Source organism: Rana temporaria, chromosome 5, assembly GCF_905171775.1.
Source record: "Rana temporaria chromosome 5, aRanTem1.1, whole genome shotgun sequence".
Classification (NCBI taxonomy): Eukaryota; Metazoa; Chordata; class Amphibia; order Anura; family Ranidae; genus Rana; species Rana temporaria.
In genome coordinates, this window is record NC_053493.1 from 240,952,422 (window position 1) to 240,962,168 (window position 9,747).

The following is a 9,747-nucleotide window of genomic DNA, read 5'->3' on the forward strand; positions in this document are numbered from 1 at the left end:
CTGTTTACAAAAAGAGAAAGAAAAAAAGTGATGAAAACAGGTAATATACATTTATTTGTGCACCTGTATTGTTATGCAAAGATATGCAAGGAACTTTCTGAACTGATCATTTCCAAGGTGGTAAGACAAACAGCACGTCTTCATATGCACTAGCATTCAATTCCATGGGCATTACTGCACCTGGAAATACAAGCACGCAGTTGTTAGATTTTTTATTTATACAGTTGAACCTCGGATTACGAGCATAATCTGTTCCAGGAGAATGCTCGTAATCCAAAGCACTCGCATATCAGTGAGTTTTCCCATAGAAGTCAATGGAAACTAAAATAATTTGTTCTGCATTGACTTCTATTGCGTGCAATACCGCATGTGGCCAGAGGTGGGTGGGGGGCGTTGAGCCTCGGAACACGGGGACAGCTCGGCTGAACTCGGAAAACCTTGGAAAGGCTCAGGAACGGAGTATCCGCCTGACACATCTCCACTGATATCCGCCTGCCCATAGAAGTCAATGGGTGACCTGCTCGGATCTGCCTGAAAAACAGACAGGTGGATCCGAGTGGGTCGATCGTGTAAAAGAGGCCTAATGGGTTGATTTGCTAAAACTAGAGAGTGTGAAATTTGGTGCAGCTGTGTACGGCAGCCAATCAGCTTCTAAATTCAGCTTGTTCAATTAAGCTTTGACGGGGAAAAAAACATGGAAGCTAACTGCTATGGAAGCTGGAAGCTAACTGCTATGGAAGCTGGAAGCTAACTGCTATGGAAGCTGGAATCTAACTGCTATGGAAGCTGGAATCTAACTGCTATGGAAGCTGGAATCTAACTGCTATGGAAGCTGGAAGCTAACTGCTATGGAAGCTGGAATCTAACTGCTATGGAAGCTGGAAGTTAACTCCTATGGAAGCTGGAATCTAACTGCTATGGAAGCTGGAATCTAACTGCTATGGAAACTGGAAGCTAACTGCTATGGAAGCTGGAAGCTAACTGCTATGGAAGCTGGAAGCTAACTGCTATGGAAGCTGGAAGCTAACTGCTATGGAAACTGGAAGCTAACTGCTATGGAAACTGGAAGCTAACTGCTATGGAAACTGGAAGCTAACTGCTATGGAAACTGGAAGCTAACTGCTATGGAAACTGGAAGCTAACTGCTATGGAAACTGGAAGCTCACTGCTATGGAAACTGGAAGCTAACTGTTATGGAAGCTGGAAGCTAACTGCTATGGAAACTGGAAGCTAACTGCTATGGAAACTGGAAGCTAACTGCTATGGAAACTGGAAGCTAACTGCTATGGAAACTGGAAGCTAACTGCTATGGAAACTGGAAGCTAACTGCTATGGAAGCTGGAAGCTAACTGCTATGGAAGCTGGAATCTAACTGCTATGGAAGCTGGAAGCTAACTGCTATGGAAGCTGGAAGCTAACTGCTATGGAAGCTGGAATCTAACTGCTATGGAAGCTGGAATCTAACTGCTATGGAAGCAGGAAGCTAACTGCTATGGAAGCTGGAATCTAACTGCTATGGAAGCTGGAAGCTAACTGCTATGGAAGCTAACTGCTATGGAAACTGGAAGCTAACTGCTATGGAAGATGGAAGCTAACGGCTATGGAAGCTGGAAGCTAACTGCTATGGAAGCTAACTGCTATGGAAACTGGAAGCTAACTGCTATGGAAGCTGGAAGCTAACTGCTATGGAAGCTGGAAGCTAACTGCTATGGAAGCTGGAAGCTAACTGCTATGGAAGCTGGAAGCTAACTGCTATGGAAGCTGGAAGCTAACTGCTATGGAAGATGGAAGCTAACTGCTATGGAAGCTGGAAGCTAACTGCTATGGAAGCTGGAAGCTAACTGCTATGGAAGCTGGAAGCTAACTGCTATGGAAGCTGGAAGCTAACTCCTATGGAAGCTGGAATCTAACTGCTATGGAAGCTGGAAGCTAACTGCTATGGAAGCTGGAAGCGAACTGCTATGGAAGCTGGAAGCTAACTGCTATGGAAACTGGAAGCTAACTGCTATGGAAGCTGGAAGCTAACTGCTATGGAAGCTGGAAGCTAACTGCTATGGAAACTGGAAGCTAACTGCTATGGAAACTGGAAGCTAACTGCTATGGAAACTGGAAGCTAACTGCTATGGAAACTGGAAGCTAACTGCTATGGAAACTGGAAGCTAACTGCTATGGAAACTGGAAGCTAACTGCTATGGAAACTGGAAGCTAACTGCTATGGAAACTGGAAGCTAACTGCTATGGAAACTGGAAGCTAACTGTTATGGAAGCTGGAAGCTAACTGCTATGGAAACTGGAAGCTAACTGCTATGGAAACTGGAAGCTAACTGCTATGGAAACTGGAAGCTAACTGCTATGGAAACTGGAAGCTAACTGCTATGGAAACTGGAAGCTAACTGCTATGGAAGCTGGAAGCTAACTGCTATGGAAGCTGGAATCTAACTGCTATGGAAGCTGGAAGCTAACTGCTATGGAAGCTGGAAGCTAACTGCTATGGAAGCTGGAATCTAACTGCTATGGAAGCTGGAATCTAACTGCTATGGAAGCAGGAAGCTAACTGCTATGGAAGCTGGAAGCTAACTGCTATGGAAGCTGGAAGCTAACTGCTATGGAAGCTAACTGCTATGGAAACTGGAAGCTAACTGCTATGGAAGATGGAAGCTAACGGCTATGGAAGCTGGAAGCTAACTGCTATGGAAGCTAACTGCTATGGAAACTGGAAGCTAACTGCTATGGAAGCTGGAAGCTAACTGCTATGGAAGCTGGAAGCTAACTGCTATGGAAGCTGGAAGCTAACTGCTATGGAAGCTGGAAGCTAACTGCTATGGAAGCTGGAAGCTAACTGCTATGGAAGCTGGAAGCTAACTGCTATGGAAGCTGGAAGCTAACTCCTATGGAAGCTGGAATCTAACTGCTATGGAAGCTGGAAGCTAACTGCTATGGAAGCTGGAAGCTAACTGCTATGGAAGCTGGAAGCTAACTGCTATGGAAACTGGAAGCTAACTGCTATGGAAGCTGGAAGCTAACTGCTATGGAAGCTGGAAGCTAACTGCTATGGAAGCTGGAAGCTAACTGCTATGGAAGCTGGAAGCTAACGGCTATGGAAGCTGGAAGCTAACGGCTATGGAAGCTGGAAGCTAACGGCTATGGAAGCTGGAAGCTAACGGCTATGGAAGCTGGAAGCTAACTGCTATGGAAACTGGAAGCTAACTGCTATGGAAACTGGAAGCTAACTGCTATGGAAACTGGAAGCTAACTGCTATGGAAACTGGAAGCTAACTGCTATGGAAACTGGAAGCTAACTGTTATGGAAGCTGGAAGCTAACTGCTATGGAAGCTGGAAGCTAACTGCTATGGAAGCTGGAAGCTAACTGCTATGGAAACTGGAAGCTAACTGCTATGGAAACATGGAAGCTAACTGTTATGGAAGCTGGAAGCTAACGGCTATGGAAACTGGAAGCTAACTGCTATGGAAGCTAACTGCTATGGAAACTGGAAGCTAACTGCTATGGAAGCTGGAAGCTAACTGCTATGGAAGCTGGAATCTAACTGCTATGGAAGCTGGAAGCTAACTGCTATGGAAGCTAACTGCTATGGAAACATGGAAGCTAACTGTTATGGAAGCTGGAAGCTAACGGCTATGGAAACTGGAAGCTAACTGCTATGGAAGCTAACTGCTATGGAAACTGGAAGCTAACTGCTATGGAAGCTGGAATCTAACTGCTATGGAAGCTGGAAGCTAACTGCTATGGAAGCTAACTGCTATGGAAACTGGAAGCTAACTGCTATGGAAGATGGAAGCTAACGGCTATGGAAGCTGGAAGCTAACTGCTATGGAAGCTAACTGCTATGGAAACTGGAAGCTAACTGCTATGGAAGCTGGAAGCTAACGGCTATGGAAGCTGGAAGCTAACTGCTATGGAAGCTGGAAGCGAACTGCTATGGAAGCTGGAAGCTAACTGCTATGGAAGCTGGAAGCTAACTGCTATGGAAGCTGGAAGCTAACTGCTATGGAAGCTGGAAGTTAACTCCTATGGAAGCTGGAATCTAACTGCTATGGAAGCTGGAATCTAACTGCTATGGAAGCTGGAAGCTAACTGCTATGGAAGCTGGAAGCTAACTGCTATGGAAGCTGGAAGCTAACGGCTATGGAAGCTGGAAGCTAACGGCTATGGAAGCTGGAAGCTAACGGCTATGGAAGCTGGAAGCTAACGGCTATGGAAGCTAACTGCTATGGAAACTGGAAGCTAACTGCTATGGAAGCTGGAAGCTAACGGCTATGGAAGCTGGAAGCTAACTGCTATGGAAGCTAACTGCTATGGAAACTGGAAGCTAACTGCTATGGAAACTGGAAGCTAACTGTTATGGAAGCTGGAAGCTAACTGCTATGGAAGCTGGAAGACAACTGCTATGGAAGCTGGAAGACAACTGCTATGGAAGCTGGAAGCTAACTGCTATGGAAGCTGGAAGCTAACTGCTATGGAAGCTGGAAGCTAACTGCTATGGAAGCTGGAAGCTAACTTCTATGGAAGCTAACTGCTATGGAAGCTGGAAGCTAACTGCTATGGAAGCTGGAAGCTAACTGCTATGGAAGCTGGAAGCTAACTGCTATGGAAGCTGGAAGCTAACGGCTATGGAAGCTGGAAGCTAACGGCTATGGAAGCTGGAAGCTAACTGCTATGGAAGCTGGAAGCTAACGGCTATGGAAGCTGGAAGCTAACGGCTATGGAAGCTGGAAGCTAACTGCTATGGAAACTGGAAGCTAACTGCTATGGAAGCTGGAAGCTAACTGCTATGGAAGCTGGAAGCTAACTGCTATGGAAACTGGAAGCTAACTGCTATGGAAGCTGGAAGCTAACTGCTATGGAAGCTGGAAGCTAACTGCTATGGAAGCTGGAAGCTAACTGCTATGGAAACTGGAAGCTAACTGCTATGGAAACTGGAAGCTAACTGCTATGGAAACTGGAAGCTAACTGCTATGGAAACTGGAAGCTAACTGCTATGGAAACTGGAAGCTAACTGCTATGGAAACTGGAAGCTAACTGCTATGGAAGCTGGAAGCTAACTGCTATGGAAGCTGGAAGCTAACTGCTATGGAAGCTGGAAGCTAACTGCTATGGAAACTGGAAGCTAACTGCTATGGAAACATGGAAGCTAACTGTTATGGAAGCTGGAAGCTAACGGCTATGGAAACTGGAAGCTAACTGCTATGGAAGCTGGAAGCTAACTGCTATGGAAACTGGAAGCTAACTGCTATGGAAGCTGGAAGCTAACTGCTATGGAAGCTGGAAGCTAACTGCTATGGAAGCTGGAAGCTAACTGCTATGGAAACTGGAAGCTAACTGCTATGGAAGCTGGAAGCTAACTGCTATGGAAGCTGGAAGCTAACTGCTATGGAAACTGGAAGCTGACTGCTATGGAAGCTGGAAGCTAACTGCTATGGAAGCTGGAAGCTAACTGCTATGGAAGCTGGAAGCTAACTGCTATGGAAGCTAACTGCTATGGAAACTGGAAGCTAACTGCTATGGAAGCTGGAATCTAACTGCTATGGAAGCTGGAAGCTAACTGCTATGGAAGCTAACTGCTATGGAAACTGGAAGCTAACTGCTATGGAAGATGGAAGCTAACGGCTATGGAAGCTGGAAGCTAACTGCTATGGAAGCTAACTGCTATGGAAACTGGAAGCTAACTGCTATGGAAGCTGGAAGCTAACGGCTATGGAAGCTGGAAGCTAACTGCTATGGAAGCTGGAAGCTAACTGCTATGGAAGCTGGAAGCTAACTGCTATGGAAGCTGGAAGCTAACTGCTATGGAAGCTGGAAGTTAACTCCTATGGAAGCTGGAATCTAACTGCTATGGAAGCTGGAATCTAACTGCTATGGAAGCTGGAATCTAACTGCTATGGAAGCTGGAAGCTAACTGCTATGGAAGCTGGAAGCTAACTGCTATGGAAGCTGGAAGCTAACGGCTATGGAAGCTGGAAGCTAACGGCTATGGAAGCTGGAAGCTAACGGCTATGGAAGCTGGAAGCTAACGGCTATGGAAGCTGGAAGCTAACGGCTATGGAAGCTAACTGCTATGGAAGCTGGAAGCTAACTGCTATGGAAGCTGGAAGCTAATGGCTATGGAAGCTGGAAGCTAACGGCTATGGAAGCTGGAAGCTAACGGCTATGGAAGCTGGAAGCTAACGGCTATGGAAGCTGGAAGCTAACGGCTATGGAAGCTGGAAGCTAACGGCTATGGAAGCTGGAAGCTAACTGCTATGGAAGCTAACTGCTATGGAAGCTGGAAGACAACTGCTATGGAAGCTGGAAGCTAACTGCTATGGAAGCTGGAAGCTAACTGCTATGGAAGCTGGAAGCCAACTTCTATGGAAGCTAACTGCTATGGAAGCTGGAAGCTAACTGCTATGGAAGCTGGAAGCTAACTGCTATGGAAACTGGAAGCTAACTGCTATGGAAACTGGAAGCTAACTGCTATGGAAACTGGAAGCTAACTGCTATGGAAACTGGAAGCTAACTGCTATGGAAACTGGAAGCTAACTGCTATGGAAACTGGAAGCTAACTGTTATGGAAGCTGGAAGCTAACTGCTATGGAAGCTGGAAGCTAACTGCTATGGAAGCTGGAAGCTAACTGCTATGGAAACTGGAAGCTAACTGCTATGGAAACATGGAAGCTAACTGTTATGGAAGCTGGAAGCTAACGGCTATGGAAACTGGAAGCTAACTGCTATGGAAGCTGGAAGCTAACTGCTATGGAAGCTGGAAGCTAACTGCTATGGAAGCTGGAAGCTAACTGCTATGGAAACTGGAAGCTAACTGCTATGGAAGCTGGAAGCTAACTGCTATGGAAACTGGAAGCTAACTGCTATGGAAGCTGGAAGCTAACTGCTATGGAAACTGGAAGCTAACTGCTATGGAAACTGGAAGCTAACTGCTATGGAAACTGGAAGCTAACTGTTATGGAAGCTGGAAGCTAACTGCTATGGAAGCTGGAAGCTAACTGCTATGGAAGCTGGAAGCTAACTGCTATGGAAACTGGAAGCTAACTGCTATGGAAACATGGAAGCTAACTGTTATGGAAGCTGGAAGCTAACGGCTATGGAAACTGGAAGCTAACTGCTATGGAAGCTGGAAGCTAACTGCTATGGAAGCTGGAAGCTAACTGCTATGGAAGCTGGAAGCTAACTGCTATGGAAACTGGAAGCTAACTGCTATGGAAGCTGGAAGCTAACTGCTATGGAAACTGGAAGCTAACTGCTATGGAAGCTGGAAGCTAACTGCTATGGAAACTGGAAGCTAACTGCTATGGAAACTGGAAGCTAACTGCTATGGAAACTGGAAGCTAACTGCTATGGAAACTGGAAGCTAACTGCTATGGAAACTGGAAGCTAACTGCTATGGAAACTGGAAGCTAACTGCTATGGAAACTGGAAGCTAACTGTTATGGAAGCTGGAAGCTAACTGCTATGGAAACTGGAAGCTAACTGCTATGGAAACTGGAAGCTAACTGCTATGGAAACTGGAAGCTAACTGCTATGGAAACTGGAAGCTAACTGCTATGGAAACTGGAAGCTAACTGCTATGGAAACTGGAAGCTAACTGCTATGGAAGCTAACTGCTATGAAAGCTGGAAGCTAACTGCTATGAAAGCTGGAAGCTAACTGCTATGGAAACTGGAATCTAACTGCTATGGAAGCTGGAATCTAACTGCTATGGAAGCTGGAAGCTAACTGCTATGGAAGCTGGAAGCTAACTGCTATGGAAGCTGGAAGCTAACTGCTATGGAAGCTAACTGCTATGGAAACTGGAAGCTAACTGCTATGGAAACTGGAAGCTAACTGCTATGAAAGCTGGAAGCTAACTGCTATGGAAGCTGGAAGCTAACTGCTATGGAAACTGGAAGCTAACTGCTATGGAAACTGGAAGCTAACTGCTATGAAAGCTGGAAGCTAACTGCTATGAAAGCTGGAAGCTAACTGCTATGGAAACTGGAATCTAACTGCTATGGAAGCTGGAAGCTAACTGCTATGGAAGCTGGAAGCTAACTGCTATGGAAGCTGGAAGCTAACTGCTATGGAAGCTGGAAGCTAACTGCTATGGAAGCTGGAAGCTAACTGCTATGGAAGCTAACTGCTATGGAAACTGGAAGCTAACTGCTATGGAAACTGGAAGCTAACTGCTATGAAAGCTGGAAGCTAACTGCTATGGAAACTGGAAGCTAACTGCTATGGAAACTGGAAGCTAACTGCTATGGAAACTAACTGCTATGGAAACTGGAAGCTAACTGCTATGAAAGCTGGAAGCTAACTGCTATGAAAGCTGGAAGCTAACTGCTATGAAAGCTGGAAGCTAACTGCTATGGAAACTGGAAGCTAACTGCTATGGAAGCTGGAAGCTAACTGCTATGGAAGCTAACTGCTATGGAAGCTGGAAGCTAACTGCTATGGAAGCTTCTATTTGATCTGCAACTGCCATTTAATTGTTTGACAGTTTGGTTGAGAGCAGAAGCAAATGTGATAGTTAACATTTCCAGCATGCCATGAACTGTTTTTTTAAACTGTTGAATTGATGGGTTTAGTTCTGCTTAAGTCCCCCTTTCACACATGCTTGTCTGTTTTCATGGACTACGCTTGCTCAGCAGAGATCGCTACGTTGATCCCCGCTGAGCCAGCGGATGACAGGTCAGTATCCACTCACTGTGCAGGGACAGACCTGTCGGAGGCCCGCTCTACTCTATGGGGGAATCGGATGAAAACGAATCCACCTGTCCGTTTTCATTCGATCCAATCAACGGATAGGAAAGGATTTCCCCATCTACCTGTGCGGATGAGAGAATCAAGTCTGTTTTTTTTCTGTTCAGCCTGCTTGTTGAATGAAAAACAAAAAAAAAACGGACTCATCTATGGGCTACCTAAATCTTCTAAAAATGATTGGGACTTTTGTTGTCCATATTTGGGATACGTCTCACTTCCTGTTTAATTTGTTGGGGTCAGACAAAACAGGAAGGGGGAGGAAATAAACCCATGGAGGACACAGACAGAAATTAAGACAAATCTTATTGTAGAGTGTGAAGTGTTAGGATTTTGGGATACTTCTCCATTCCTATTTTAAACAGGGCAGAACAGGAAGTGAGGGGAAATGTCTCCAAGCAAGGCAAAAACAGAGATAAAAATAAATCGAAGAGAGCGTAAATGGTTAGGGTGTGTGTCTCTGTTTGGGATACTGCTCCTCACTTCCTGTCCAGTGACATGCGTCACATAAATTCCCAGAAGGGAGATTTCCCCTTACTTCCTGTCCAGTGACAGGCATCAGATAAAAATCCCAGAAGGGAGATTTCCCCTTACTTCCTGTCCAGTGACAGGCATCAGATAAATTCCCAGAAGGGAGATTTCTTTTCTCTTCCTGTCCAGTGACAAGTGCCAGATAATTAGGGAAATGATAGTGACATAGACAAAACCTGACCCCAGCCATTTCCTCTCCAAGAAACACACAAACGTCATTGTGTATTTGGTAAACAAGGGATGTGATAGTTATGGATACCTCCAGCTGTCACACAGGATGAATCCTCAGAAGACACGTCACTGAACACCTCGGGATCGTACAGGAAAGACTTTCCCCCGACATCGCGCCTTAATCGTACAATCACAAACCGAAACTACCTCTCCGACACAGGCATGTTTACTTCTTAGGCGGCCATGCTTGTTTTGGGAACAAGCAGCCACCCCAGAATGAGGCTCGCCCACATCC

At 45.6% G+C, this 9,747-nt stretch overlaps 1 protein-coding gene across 2 annotated transcripts in view; it reads right to left on the reverse strand.

Moving 5' to 3' along the window:
• The window catches only part of LOC120940663, a 71,787-nt gene extending 62,055 nt beyond the window's left edge, over positions 1-9,732 (reverse strand). Inside the window, exon 1 of one of the 2 annotated variants that reach the window (XM_040353643.1) lies at positions 9,541-9,732. The gene's annotated coding sequence lies outside the window, so the exon portion shown is untranslated. The remainder of the gene's footprint in view (positions 1-9,540) is intronic. The other variant, XM_040353642.1, reaches the window with a different exon arrangement.
• Positions 9,733-9,747: the final 15 nt, after the last annotated feature.